The sequence below is a fragment of the Mastomys coucha genome, unplaced genomic scaffold (genome assembly GCF_008632895.1).
Source record: "Mastomys coucha isolate ucsf_1 unplaced genomic scaffold, UCSF_Mcou_1 pScaffold1, whole genome shotgun sequence".
Lineage (NCBI taxonomy): Eukaryota > Metazoa > Chordata > Mammalia > Rodentia > Muridae > Mastomys > Mastomys coucha.
In genome coordinates, this window is record NW_022196891.1 from 34680526 (window position 1) to 34695183 (window position 14658).

Consider the following 14658-nt stretch of genomic DNA (forward strand, 5'->3'; position numbering starts at 1 on the left):
AAAAATAAGCTATGTTAAATGGGCAGACAGATGAACTTGAGATTCATAGGTAAGAGGAATAAAGTGGAGGGTTGAAGGCTATAATTTCTTTCTGTGGTGGTAACAAAATCAGGGGATGGATGGAGTCAGGTGACTGCAGACTGGAACCAGCGCCAGGAAGAGCAGACTTCCCCAGGGCATTGTAAGAGGGACCCCACTCCTCAGGATGTGCTATGTGGAATGGTGGGGAAGTCCCCACTGAATCCTTTCCCCATTCAGTGCCTGTTTCCCAATATTTGTGACCCCACTTCCCAGGTGATTGAATCCTAGATTTAACAGTTCCATGTTTCATTTTCCTTCCTTCTGATTCCTTCCTTTAAAGCAAAACAAAAGAAAAATAAGTTACCAGGCCCCTACCTGAGAACACAAAGAAGACATTGCATCTCAAAGAATCCTCAGTGGACCAGAGGCACATGGGCTGCCTGCTCTGGGGTGCACTTGCGGTTCTTGGTTTAAAATTTAGCCTTATCCTTATTTTCATAAAACTAAGTAGAGTCCTAGAAATGATAGTAAGTACAGAAATTGTCCATTGTGACGCATATCAAGTTAAAGCAGGAGGTCCTAAGACTGTCTCCTAAGTCACCAAGACCAGCTAGAGAGTGCTATTGGCCGAATTACAGGTTTCACACTCAGAGAGGCCGCTGTAGAAATGTTTAAGGAGAGATACCTTATCTAAAACACACACACACAGCAAACTGGAATTACCATCCAACCTAGACAAGAGTGTGTGCTGAAATTGCCTGAGGATATTGTTCACATAGCAAACTGATGTCAATCTCAGATCTTCTCACATCTGTAGACATATGATGCTCAACAGAATTCTGCTGAGAATTGAATGATTTCTTCTGGACACATCTGCAGCTTCTGTCTGGCTTTCTCCTGCTCTGACGGTGTTTGCTCATTTTCCTATAGTTTTGATTTGCTCGGAAGGATTCCCAGAAGCAAGGAAGGTAAGTGCATGCCTAACTTCTCTTAGACCTTTGGGAATTCTTCCCTCGGTTGCAGTATTGTGGTTTTGTTTTTGTTTTGTTTTGTTTTTTTAAAAAAAAGCTGGGTGAGATGAAAGCCCATTTGCTCATTTATAAATATCCCCACGACAACTGGTAGCACAGAGAAGCATGACAGACAACCGATATATCCTATCTTAGAAGTATTGGCATGTTTTTGTAGGAAATACAGTTTATTCTGGAAGACATGACTGGCATAATGTTTAAAAAAACAAGTTACTAAGCACACTGATAAGTAATTGTGTACATTAAAGTTTTAACGTTCTTTTTTGGCTATTGATTTTTGAGACAAAAATCTTACTGTTTAGCACAGACTGGTCTCAAACTGATGGTCATCCTCCTGCCTCTGTCTTCAGTGCTAACATTGTAGGTATTAGTCACCACACTTGACGTAAAATTTCAATTCTACCCCAAACCAATTATCTAGTTTTCCTAGGAAAATTAATTTATTTTTAAAAAATTTGCTAATATTTGAATCAGAACCCAAAACTGTATAGATTTTAGAATTTGGCAAGTAGGATGCCTTAGTTCCCAAAGCTGGCCACACCTTCTGTGGTTGGAATGCAAGCCTAAGGTGTTTTGAAGAAATCAGGGTGTTATTCTTCTACAGGTGGTTTGATTGGTTTTAAAGATGGCTGTCTCTTCAGTAAAGCCTAAACCTTGTGATGCAATAATAATGATTGAGTAGTTCTCAGACTCTACCTACAAATACTATTTGCTGTTTATGCAGGACAAACATCTTACAAACTGAGGTTGCACCTAAATAAAACAGAATGTCTATAACCATATGCTTAAAAGAAAAACTACCCAGAATTTTGTCAGTTACTTTTATCCAGTGTTAATTTTATGTAATAAAATTATAATATATTGTGAATGGCTTCTTTAGTTGGGGAAATATGGGAACACCTATGGGAGGGGTTCACATTATATACATGAGAATATATTCCAGTTCTATAGGGAGTTTCAAAGGCCCGTTGAGAGGTGTCCATTGATCATAAACCATTTCATTTAGAAACTGGGCTGTATGTTTTTTCTTATCCTTCTGATTTGAAGAAATGTAGGGAGATAATATATGAATTCTTATCAAGAACAGTGTCTCTCCTCCACTATCAAAATGAGCAGTGTAATCTTACACAGCATCTTGATTTTTCCCAAGAAGGTGACTAACCAACCTGGATACTCACACAGGGTGTGAGATATATATAACTCACAATCTCAGTACAAAAAGAAACCTTCAGTGCAGATGCCCTGCTGATCCAAACCAATTAGCTATGTTTTCTACACTAGGGTGAAAACGCTTCAGAGGCCTTGGAAATTAGAGTGGAGCTTTGGGTAGAGGGGAATTTCACTTGTCTCATGGGGGTCGTACCACTGTGATGGAAACGCTCATTTCCCATATGGGTAACAGGAATTATAGCAACTATGGCCAATTTATATTGAGTGAAAAATATGTTATTTTTCTCTAGGTCAGGGCCACTCCTCCTGACCTCTGTTGATATTTTAATCTATATAATTCTTTTCATTGGGAGATTCTTCAGCCCTGGCTCCTGCCTGCTCTGTGACAGTTCCACCCTCCCTAAACATCTCATATTCATACACAGCCAAAGGTCCTTCAGAGACCAGCTCCCCTTGACTGAGAGCTAACTGCAAGATAGTTTTGATTGCTTCTTTGATCTATACATAAAATTAGTTATATTAGATCTTCACACTTATCTAAATAGTGTGTGTGTGTGTGTGTGTGTGTGTGTGTGTATGTGTGTGCGGGCACGCATGCGTGCGCGCATGTGCATGTGTGCAGCAGGTTTCTGAACAGAGTAGACAGCTCTGACACAAATGCTCCTGCAAAACAGTATTTTATCTGTGTGTGTAAATCTGTCATTCCAGCTGTGTGCCCATCACCTGCATCACTCATGTGATAGCATAAGAATATTAAGAGTCATTGGATGTGGGCTAGTAGTTACTGCTTTATTTAAAACCAAAGTGTCCAGCTATGCTAATGTAAAATATTTGCCTTCATTTGGATATGAAACACTTTTCTTATGTGTTATCATTACATATAATATCATGTTTTCAGAATCTAGTTTTGACAACATTGAAGAAAGTAAGGTGATAGGGACAATTCCACAGAAAACAGCTTATAAAAGTGGTATTAATTGTGCTTTGTCATTGGTTTGGAATTTCTCCAAATACTAAATAGGTTTCTTGAGAAGGCACATAAAATATTGAACACTGAAGAAAATTTGAAGTGAACATGTGTGAGCACCAGGGAAATAGGGTGATGACCACAGTCTTTTCCAGGCAGAAAGAGAAACTACCAAGTTGATACACATTGCTTTTGAATCTGTGTGCATGTGTTTGGTACTGATTTTGATTGGAAGGAAAAACATAAAATTATAATAGTCACATAGAAACCAAGAAGATGAGTCATTGGAAGAAAATTCTCTGTGAGTACAACTTGAGACTACAAGACAGAAAATACGTTCCATGGCCTTAGCGTGTTCTTTTCGAAACTGTTAACGTTACTAAGACAGTATACTGTAGTTTGAGTTCACATTAACAAACATGAATAATCTGGGTCTGTTAACTGAGGAAGCCTAATTTCTTGAATAAATCAGTAATTTCCCCATGAGTGAGTATGCATGTGTGTTTGCACATGCACGTGCATTTACACGTGTGTGGGTGATATGGCCTCCCCATTGTGTACCCGTGAGACAAAGCTGATTTTTTTCTCCTTGTTCATTTTATTTTTTTGTCCATTTTTCTAAAGTTTCTGTGGTTCTCTGCTTTATGCTTTCTACCAGGTGCTGTGGAAATTTTCTTGCAGTAAAATTTAAACATGCCTTGTTTATATGCTATTATGTGTTTACAGTTTCAGATTTTAATAAGTCATCTGGATCCACGTACCATGGTACTGTGAGACAACAGGCTTTTCTTCAAGGGTCTTAGTTGTAGGCTAATGCAAAAGCTGAGCTCACATCCATTCAGGAGTTAACTTTAGCATCACTCTACATAGAGCTGTATAGCTGTAGTGTCAAGAGTTAGACATAAAAGCCAGAAGACTTTAGAGCTCCAGTTTGTAGTAACTACATCATAAAATGGCATTATGCCTATAGCTCACTCTTTTTCTTTATGAAGAGTTTATAGTGAGTGTGCTTTGTTTGATATGTCACATAATTTTTTTAAAATTACAGTGGAGTTTTTCTGTGGTCGTAAATAACAGGATCTGAAGTAAAAGGAGTGCAGAGATATGAGAACTTATTGCTAGTAGATGTTTCATGTGATAAAAAAAAAAACTTTCATAGTGAATGAGTTTACATCAAAGAGAAATTACAATTTGGTTTAATGATGAATTGGGAAATAGACTTTCAGCAACTTTGCGGCTACAGGCACTTCTATCACAGACTTTTCTATACCAGAGTTTTACAAACTTTGACTGTACCAGGATTACTCAAAGGGTTGAGAAAATATAAATTGCTCAGCTTTGGGCCAGAGTCTCTGCTTCAAGTGAATTCTGGAAACCTGTACATGTGACCAGTTGTCCAGTGGTATATGTAAAGGCTGGCAGCCTGCATGTATGACCAGTTGTCCAGTGGTGTCAAATAACCACTATTGTAGAGCTTTACTGACACTCAGGAACCAATTCTTAGTTGGAGCTTTCTCCAAATGACAAAGACTATTACAGGTTAAATAAATACGTTCATAAGCTGGGAATACTTATTTGTAACAGACTGACAGCTTTACCAGCAGAATGGGTGCATTATAAATGAGATTGTTTACAACAAAATTCTTCACTAGATATCAAGACAGGAGAATTTAAGAGACAAACAAAGCAGGTGATCTCTTCTGAAGTACAAATTTCAGTCAGCTTAATTTTAAAAGTATATAGTATATAGGAACACAAAAAAACAAAAATACTTATCATCAATATTTTATTCATCTTTTCTTTTTTTTATTCATCTTTTCTTGATTATTTCTGTTCCACATGCTTTTAAAGAATTAACAACTCTGTTTTCGCAGAGTTCAACCTCATCCAAATATCCAGTATCTCTTAGCCTTATATGATTTTTTATTGCTTTCATGGACTACAGGTTTCTACTAACTCAGTACTGTTGTTTACAGTTCATTAAGATTCAAATACATTGACGTAAGTGCTAATTCATGAGATAGAGTACATTTCATAAACTAGACATAACTGCAAAGCACATCTTGACAGATATCCAGGGCTTCCCTCAGTGATGGTGAGCTTCAGATACCCGAAGCACATGGTATAGTTGACCATGTGGATGAGACTGTGGGAACTGTGTCCATTGAACATACAAGGCAGGGTGCTGAGTGTTTGCCTATGCTTTGTACATTATTTCAAAGCGCTCAGAGTAAACCAGCTACCTGAGAAGTTTCTGAATCAGATGTCATAGACAGCTCATGCTAAACCAGACGCCAGCTTCTAATCCGCACTCCCATTTTGAAACAATGACAGAAGCACACGTAAGAATGGCCCATTTGCTGTGCGGTTGATCGTTCACTTGAAGATTATACTGTACCACGGCCGGTCAAATGTTACCATGCAGCTTTCCACAGAAACTATGAAATGCTTGCTGTTCTAAGAGAAGATGAAGACAGCAGAAATGAAGATGATATGAAGTCCTTCTCACCATGCTTGGGAGAATGAATCCAAAATTGAGTTATGGTGCTCACACTAAACCAGGGCACAAACTCTTCTGCTTATTTGGCAGGAACATTGAATCACTTAACCAAATAAACAACACAAATCTTTCAAACCAAGACACTGTCAATTGAATTAATATCTCATTTGCCAATAAATATGTGTTATGGTTGACAGTAAATTCTGCCACACTCATGCCTGTATGCTTTAACGTATGCCTCTATGCTTCCACGTAGAATCATGACCACTTGAGTCTACCTGTAACATAACGCTTACAGAGATCTGAAATCTTGTAGTTCTTCTGACTCCAGAACAAGGGAAGACGGAAAGTTAATGTTCCTGGTTAAGTATTGGAAAACCATCATCTTTCCCCCTATTCAATTGAAGAATCTTGAATAGGGATACTGATTCATTAGTGAGTAAATATTTTTATATTCTCAAATGCAGTGGATAAACACTACTTTAGAATACTAATAATTAAACTTCATTTTTTTTTATTTCCTGGCTTTATAAAGATATTGTTTTCCAACACTTTGCAGATTTGGGAATTAGGATTAGAAGTTGTCTTCTATTTTAGAATGACTAAAATGGTTATAATTATAATAATGTAGGTCTGTCTTCCCTGTCCTTTCTGTGTTCTGTGCAGTTTACCAATCTTATCCTTCCTTTTCTCCAGAGGCAAAAGTACAAATCTCTTTGACACAGGCCCTCTAGCTCATCATGTGCCTATCCAAAGTGCTATTGTTGATGTTGGATTCAGGGTTTTGAATGGGGAAGATAATCGGTAATAACAAAATTGTATCCCTTTCTTCCTGCAATTACCTCAGAGTCCATACAGCCTTGACATCTGGAAGCCCCCAGCCACTGTCACAGCTGTGCTTCCTGCCCCATTGCTGGAAGTTAAACACATATTCCAAAGGACATTCATTGTTCTGGTGTTCTCTGGGAACTCAGAATCAAGGCTATTAGTGATCATACCACTTGGTACCACGCACATATTGGAATCATAAACTCATGTGAAACACCTAGTATTATTAGCCACTTACTTACAGATGGGATAGGTTGTGTTTGCTTAGCAACATACACACACACACACACACACACACGCTCTTATTTTCTCCAATAATCAAGGTTAGAAGGATGTGTGCCTCAAGACACACTCCTATTTAAACTGTTGGGAGAGAATTAAGTTAGACAGTAAGTGGAGGAATTTTACCACTCTGTCTTTGCTCATATAGAACTTCAAGTGACAAACAAATGAACTTTCAAACACTTAGGAATCAGTTAAGGAATCTGGAGATTCCCAAATGAAATACGGAGTCACTAAGTGTTGATAAAATCCAACAGACTTTTGCTATCAAATAAATGTAGGGAACGATTTTATGATTTGAAGCTGATGACCACTTATGTTTGTTTACATGGCTTGCTTTGACTCTTTTAAAATGATCAAAAGGAGTGGATGCTGAATGGACTAGCTATTAACTTATCTCCAAAAAAATAACCATAATGATTATCCTCATTTTAAGAGCATTAGTAAGTTTTGTTCACAAAATTAAGAGGGAGATGGATTTTACTAATGCTCTATAATCATTTTGTTAATCAAAATGATTGCCAGCAATCTTCTAGAAATTAAACTGATTTGCTCTAGAATAGATTGAGGATTGCTGAAGCTCACAGTGACACTCGGCAAAAATATAATTGCATATGATATTTATTTAGTTTACTAATTGTATTTTTATTTCTGTTTATACATCTTGCTTTCATTTACTGCAAAACATTAAAATATTCTCAATAGCATATTATTTGTCCCAATTTGCTATTTAATTCAACATTTCCCTTTGTTGATTATTCTTTTTTAATTTTGCACTCAATGATTAATAATCTTTCATAATTCAACAGTTTATTTCAAATGATAAAAGCAGGCATGTATCATTTATGCAGTGACTTTGATATCTATCCCTTTTTGGTTAGGATTTTTGACAGTGTATTTACAATATGTTCATACAATGTTAGTTTTATATATGCTTGAACAGCTTTAGAGGGAAGTTACCTCTGATAACCGGAAGTTACTGGACATTATTCTAATATTTTCATATGACATTTCCTACTGCAGGCTTAACTTACTTTGAAGCACATCTTTGTTTGGATAGTGTCTGGTTTTTCAATCTTCATTGCTCTACAGAACTTTGCCAGGGATCATCCTCCCGAGGAGCAATTACAAAGCACAGAAAGAGGTTTAGATGAATTTTTACAAACCCATTTTAAAATTCCATACAGAATACACAATCCATCTTGTCCAATTGCTTTGTTGCCTTTCTCTGTCTGCATTTTGCTCTCTTCGTGACAATTCACTTTTCATTGCCCCACAGGGAGTAAGAACAAGTTTCATATTGGTTTGTGCAATGCTTGGGCATTCAGACACAGGTGAAGTATTTTCAGAATCAATACGGCAGAACTGTTTATGATGGTCTGTTCACACACCATTGATGCTTTGTAACACACTGGACAAAGCACTTCTTTTCACTGCTACTTAAACAAAAGCGCACGGGGCCCTGTGTTTGCAATGAAGCTCCATTGGTCTGCACGTGTGCAAAGACTTGCGTTTGGGGAGGGCTGTACTCTAGTCTTTCCTGAGAGAAGATTCAGCTTGCAATCACGATCCCTCAACAGAAATGTCTGCAGTAGCCTTGACTCTGGGCAGACAGAAAGGAACCCCCTGTGTATCTGACTTACAGACCACTTGCAATTGCTTAGAAGGCTAGGTTAATGATGATGTCATTCAGCAGCTCCAGACTTGATTTAAGCTGTTTGCAACCTTGTTGATGAGTATTGTGCAAAACGGACTTTGAATTATTTCCATTGGACACAATATGTGCCAGGACTGCTTACGCTTTTCTCTCTACTCTTTTTGGCTTTTCTCACACCTCAGAAATCACTTTTAACTTTCCAAAGACATCTCACTTCTTCACCTCATTGTTAGAACCTTTTATGTCATGACATAAAATATAACAAGGTGAAACTAGAAATGATTTATGCAGAGGACATTTGTGCCTTCAACATATTTAAGTCAGCCTTGGTAAAGTTCAATATCAAGATTTTCCTACATGGTAACTTTGGATGATAGATTTTATTTTGTTGGGGTTGAAACCAGGGCCTTACACATACCAGGCAAGGGCACTCCTACTCAATCACATTCCCCACACTGGAACTACTATCATTGGTCATTAAATAGACTACCTTTAGCTACTGAGAAGTTCTTGAATATCAGCTATGAGAATAGACAGAATGTATCTTGGTAAAAATATTTCTAACCTCCTATCTTTTAGAGAATTTGTTACTCAGTTTTTAAATAAAAAAAATTATAACAGTCACCATATAAACATGTAAAACTTAAAATATTCTAAGATTTGAAACTATCACCAACATATTATCATCTGAAATAGATGATTTGAGGACAGATTTTATAGTGTCACACATAAAGGACCATAAGAAGATATCTAAAAGGAAAATGGCTTTTTCTTTGTCTGGTTTTCCATGGAAACATAGCGAATCTGCTGGGAAAACCTTCCAGATCATTTTTCTCCCTTGAGAAGCTAGTATACATTTTTAAAATTATAATTTAATGCAAATATGGGAACAGATCACTATCTGTCTATGGCTTAGAATCTTCACATGGACTGCATATCATTTGCTATGGTGGAGAATATTTTACTTCAAACTCTCAACTCTTGAGTTTCCCGAGAGGCACAAAAAGTGTTGATGCTCTGCTTAGCCTTGTAAGCAAAATATATCGCCATTGATCCAGAAGAAAAATTACAGAGAAGAGCAGTGAACTACAAAGTCCTGACTTCCTAACATAAAATCACTAAACGCTCTGTATCAACACATGCCTTCAGAGTCAAGGCTCTTTTTACCAGGTGTGGATATTTTGGGCACATTATTTTTTCAGCACTACACAAATCAGAACACAGCCCAAAATAAGGATGGGAGAACATGAAGCCCTGCTTCATGAAATGTGCATTACTTTTTATGTGGTGTTAACAAGGTGACTCTGATAGGCCATCTAGCCTGTCTTAGTTTAAGATGGAAGCACAAAGATGTTTTCCTTCTAGACCTCAGACTTAAGAACTGAGAGATCAGAGGAATGACTTGATCTGCATTGTGCCTGCAGACCAAAAGATTTCACAGCATTCCTGCCTCCATGCTAGGCCTCCTGTCTCTTTAATGGCATTTAAATTACAGTCTGCTGCAGCCACACAGTCAAAACACCACATCATGTTGGGTACCACATTGCAATCCGTCAGGATGTTGCAATTAAAGAATCCATATATGCTTGCCCTTGTTTTTCTCTTTTGATAGAAAAAGTAAAAGAACTGTCTTTTAAACTAGGTCTATAGTTGAACGAATCAAGATGGACAAATGACACGCTTTTATTTATAGAATTTCCTTCCTTTGTGTAATATATTCCTCTTATAATTGTATTTTAGCATTCTATTTATTTAATATATCACATGCATGTTATGCTTACATAAACACACAGAAATTAAAAGTGTATGTCCGATTATAAGAATTTTGTTTTCTCCCAAGACAACATATTTGATATAAAGCATACTTATACTAGACTAGTATTAAATATAAAGAAATGGCTCCACATTCTGAATTCTGGGATGGCGTTCAGTACAGATGGCGTGTTTCAAATGTCATACAAAGAGCAAGTTTTAATTGGAATATGTACTTTTAACATGATGTTTATTATAGTGACTTCACAATCAAACCCTTCCGAAATTAGCATTCACTCAGTATTCCTAAAGATCCACAAAAAGATGCTACACTTTCTACAAAAGCACTATACATCCACCTCATTCAACGGTTCACATAACAACACATGTGTCTAGACATCTATACCGTCAGTGAGCAAAGCAGAGAACTAGCTTCCAGGAGCACATGCCATCCTCATAGCTGGCCAGAGAGCTTTGCTTTCATTCTTCAGAGTGTAGTATGAACGTACTGTGTTTGCAAGAGGAGGTTAGGTCACTCACAACATAAAGAGGTTTTACATAATATGCTTGCTCATTTTAAAACTGAGGTGGAAAGTAAGTGACTTTAATGTTCTCATGGGAGGAATTTTTGTTTTGTTTTTGTCATTGTTGGTTTGTTTTGCTTTCTGAAACTCTTTTAAGTAAGCATTACCTGAAAATATTTATACAAAAAGGTGTGTCTCAGTTTTTGAAAAACCGGTTCACTAGAAATCAATGGATTCCTAAGCTTCTGAAAGTTCTGAACTTTGAGAAATTTTCATTTACATTCTCTCTCATTCTCTCTCTCTCCCCACTCTTCTCTCTGTGTGTGTATGTGTGTGTGTGTGCACACACGTGCATGTGTGCATGTATGTAAAAAATTACATTTTAAACTATATGAAACATGGAAATAAAAAGAATGACTGTGCAGATAGTTCTCAAATTGGGAATGTCTAAGATCTTACAACATTTTTTCACCTCCCTAAGAAACCAGGTAAGGAATGACAATTTATTTACTGCGAAGTGGGACGATTTAGTTCTTTCTTCTACTGAGTTGGGTTAAATGTGCTCACATTGAATTAATGTTTGGCAAAAAAAAAATCATGATAAATATTTTACTGACAGGTAGGTATGTTAAGCTAAATTGAGCCACCCGATATAATGTTTTAATTAAAATACAGTTTTGTTTTGTTAGAAACAATGGCAAAGAAGGAATAGCCATATCTGGAAGTCATATCCTAGAGAGGGACTTCTGCATGTGTGGGGAACAGTCAACTTTACAATATGACTCTATGACTCTCCTCCCCATTCATGCCTAGAATTCAGGATAGATTTTTTTTTTCGGGAAGCCCATTGCGTGATTATATATAAAACATACACATACATATTTGTCAATATGTAAATACAAACTGCTTAGTCTGTAAAATGTTACTTGTCTCTTGTTGGTTTAATTAGGTCTCTTATACTGTTTTATTCTGTGTCATGGTATCAGCATGAAACTCTCCTGGCCTAGAACTCATTATGTAAACCAAGCTGTCCTGGAACTCATAGAGAACTGCTTGCCTCTGCCTCCTTGCTGTTGGAATTAAAGCCATATACTATTATACTTGGAGATTTGGAGTGCATATGAAAAGGGTGAAATCTTTTAGAATGATATGATATGAAACTCAAAAAAGCTTTCTTTACAAATGTAAAAGAATGAAATGTGTTTGTGCACATGAATACCTATTAGTAGCTACTTGAGTAATTTTACAAAGCCTTACTAAGTCATTTTATTTTATCCAAATTCACTTTTCATTATATGAGGTCAACACTAATAGAATTTGCACTTAATATGAAAAAATATATTTTAATGCTACAAAGCATTCATTTAAAGAACAGCTCAAATTACCATCCAGCTCTAGAACATTCTCCCTCTGTCAAAGAACTGTATACCCGTTCCAACATATGCCCAGTGCGTCCCATCAGCTGCCATTGCACTCTGTGTATCTCTGGATCTGAATACTCTGCTACATCATGTGGACAAGTGAATACACATTTGATTGGCTCATTCCAGTTATCTAGAGGCTCTCATATTTAATTCACCTGGAAGAAGGATATGCTTCCTTTGATTGGCTCATTCCAATTATCACAAGGCCCTTAGACTTCATTCATTTGGAGGAAGAATATTTTTCCTTTTCTAGACCAAATCATTTTTCACTATACATACATATATGTGTGTGCATGTATATACCCACCGTTCATCCAATTTACCAACTTGTGGCTTGTCATGAATAATGCTATTAAGGAACAAACAAACAACAACAAGAACAGCAAACTATCAAAATAGTTGTTGAATCTTTTATTTTCAGGGATTTTTGGCTATGAAGATTCTTTTCTAAACTTGTATAACTCAGTATAGAGCACCTGTGGTCTTGTCAGTAAGAGTACCTGTGATCTTGTCCTTCAGAGGGTACAACCACCTGGGATCTTGTGGGGGTATGAGTGTCTGTGATCTCATCAGTAAGAGGGTATGAGTGTCTGTGATCTCATCAGTAAGAGGGCATGAGTGTCTGTGATCTCATCAGTAAGAGGGTATGAGCACCTGTGATCTCATCAGTAAGAGGGTATGAGTGTCTGTGATCTTATCAGTAAGAGGGTATGAGTGTCTGTGATCTCATCAGTAAGAGGGTATGAGCACCTGTGATCTCATCAGTAAGAGGGTGTGAGTGTCTGCGATCTCATCAGTAAGAGGGTGTGAGTGTCTGTGATCTCATCAGTAAGAGGGTGTGAGTGTCTGTGATCTCATCAGTAAGAGGGTGTGAGTGTCTGCGATCTCATCAGTAAGAGGGTGTGAGTGTCTGCGATCTCATCAGTAAGAGGGTGTGAGTGTCTGTGATCTCATCAGTAAGAGGGTATGAGCACCTGTGCTCTTCTCAGAATGAGCATTTGTGATCTTCTAGCTACAAGCACCTGTGATCTTGTCAGTATCAGCGCCTGTGATCTTGGTGATACAAGCACCTTTTATCTTGTGATTTTTGTCCTTATGAGTACCTGTGATTTTTGTCAGTATGAGGGTATGAGCACCTGTGCTTTTACTAGTATGAGCACTTGTGACCTTGGGTAGTAGGCTTTTAGTTTTTTATTAATGCTTTCTTTGGATTGATATAAAGCGGAACGCTGATAATTGTTTTTAAGTTTTCAAATTTTAAAATATTTTCTGACATGAATGTTACCATTTTAACTAATGAATAAAACTTTTGTTAATGTAATATTCATTCTGCTCTTCTTAACTTCAATCTTGTAAAACTGAGAATTCTCCCTGATAACACAATCTTGTGCATTTTATAGAGGCAGTTCCAGTTTTATGAAATCGCCATCACAAAAGTAATGTATACTTTTAAGATATTAACTATAGTCTATGAGTTAATAAATGCTGGATAGGTAAGTCTATAGATGTATATATAAATCAACCATTAAGGAATCTCATTTGACCTTCCTTACCCATCTTAGCAGAGAATAAAGTGAGATTTTAAAAATGTGTCATACAACCCATCCATTATTAAGGGGCAAAGAGAGAGTGCCAGCTCATGCCTTTCTACTATCAAACTCACTTCAAACACAGTACATCGCAGCATCCCTCTGCTGAGTGAACTCTTATAAAAGCGCTCCAGTACATCACACTGCAGTTGGCTGCACATCTCCGGAAAGATGATCTCTGAAAAATGGAATCATGTTTGGGAATCTCGCAGCTAATAATTCATTTGGATTGCTGGTTCTTTTTGTTCTCCTATTGTCCATGTGACACATAACCACCACTGGTTTCACTAAAGTTAATTTAGCATGACATTTTTAAAAGCTAGGTCAAAGCTATGCAAACAGAATGACACTTAAATAGATTATCTCAAGTGTGCAACATCCTGTATATTAAATTTGTTTTATTTTATTATGATGCTCAGGCTGACCTTGAACTTTCAAGCTTCTTGCCTCAATATCATAGTACTTGTTTTACAGAGGAGCATCATGTCTACCTCCTTACCACAATCCATTGGCTTGTTTCTTTCTTTGCTTGCTTGTTTTAAGACATGGACCTCAGTATTCTAGGCTGGCCTAGAACTCACTATGGAACTGATTCTCCAGTTTCCACCTCCCAAGTGCTAGGATCATTGATGTGCATTTCCATTCCTTTAATTCTCTTACAAGAGTAAGCCTCCTGTTTTATATTTATTGTGATTAAGAGCAAAATATTTAAACCTTAGTCCCATTGCCTTTAAGAAGAACTGTTGAAAGACATTTCTTAAAAAAAAAAAAAAGATTTATTTATTTATCACGTATACAGTGTTTTGCCTACATGTACACCTACAGGCCAGAACAAGGCATCAGATCCCATTACAGATGGTTGTGAACCACCATGTGGTTGCTGGGAACTGAACTCAGGACCTTCAGAAGAGCA

At 37.1% G+C, this 14658-nt stretch overlaps 1 long non-coding RNA gene across 2 annotated transcripts in view; it reads left to right on the forward strand.

The window, feature by feature from the left end:
* LOC116100021 overlaps positions 1 to 14493 on the forward strand; it is a 47367-nt gene extending 32874 nt beyond the window's left edge. Inside the window, exon 3 of one of the 2 annotated variants that reach the window (XR_004122412.1) lies at positions 821 to 14493. This is a non-coding gene — a long non-coding RNA (uncharacterized LOC116100021). The remainder of the gene's footprint in view (positions 1 to 820) is intronic. The other variant, XR_004122411.1, reaches the window with a different exon arrangement.
* The last annotated feature ends 165 nt before the right edge of the window (positions 14494 to 14658 follow it).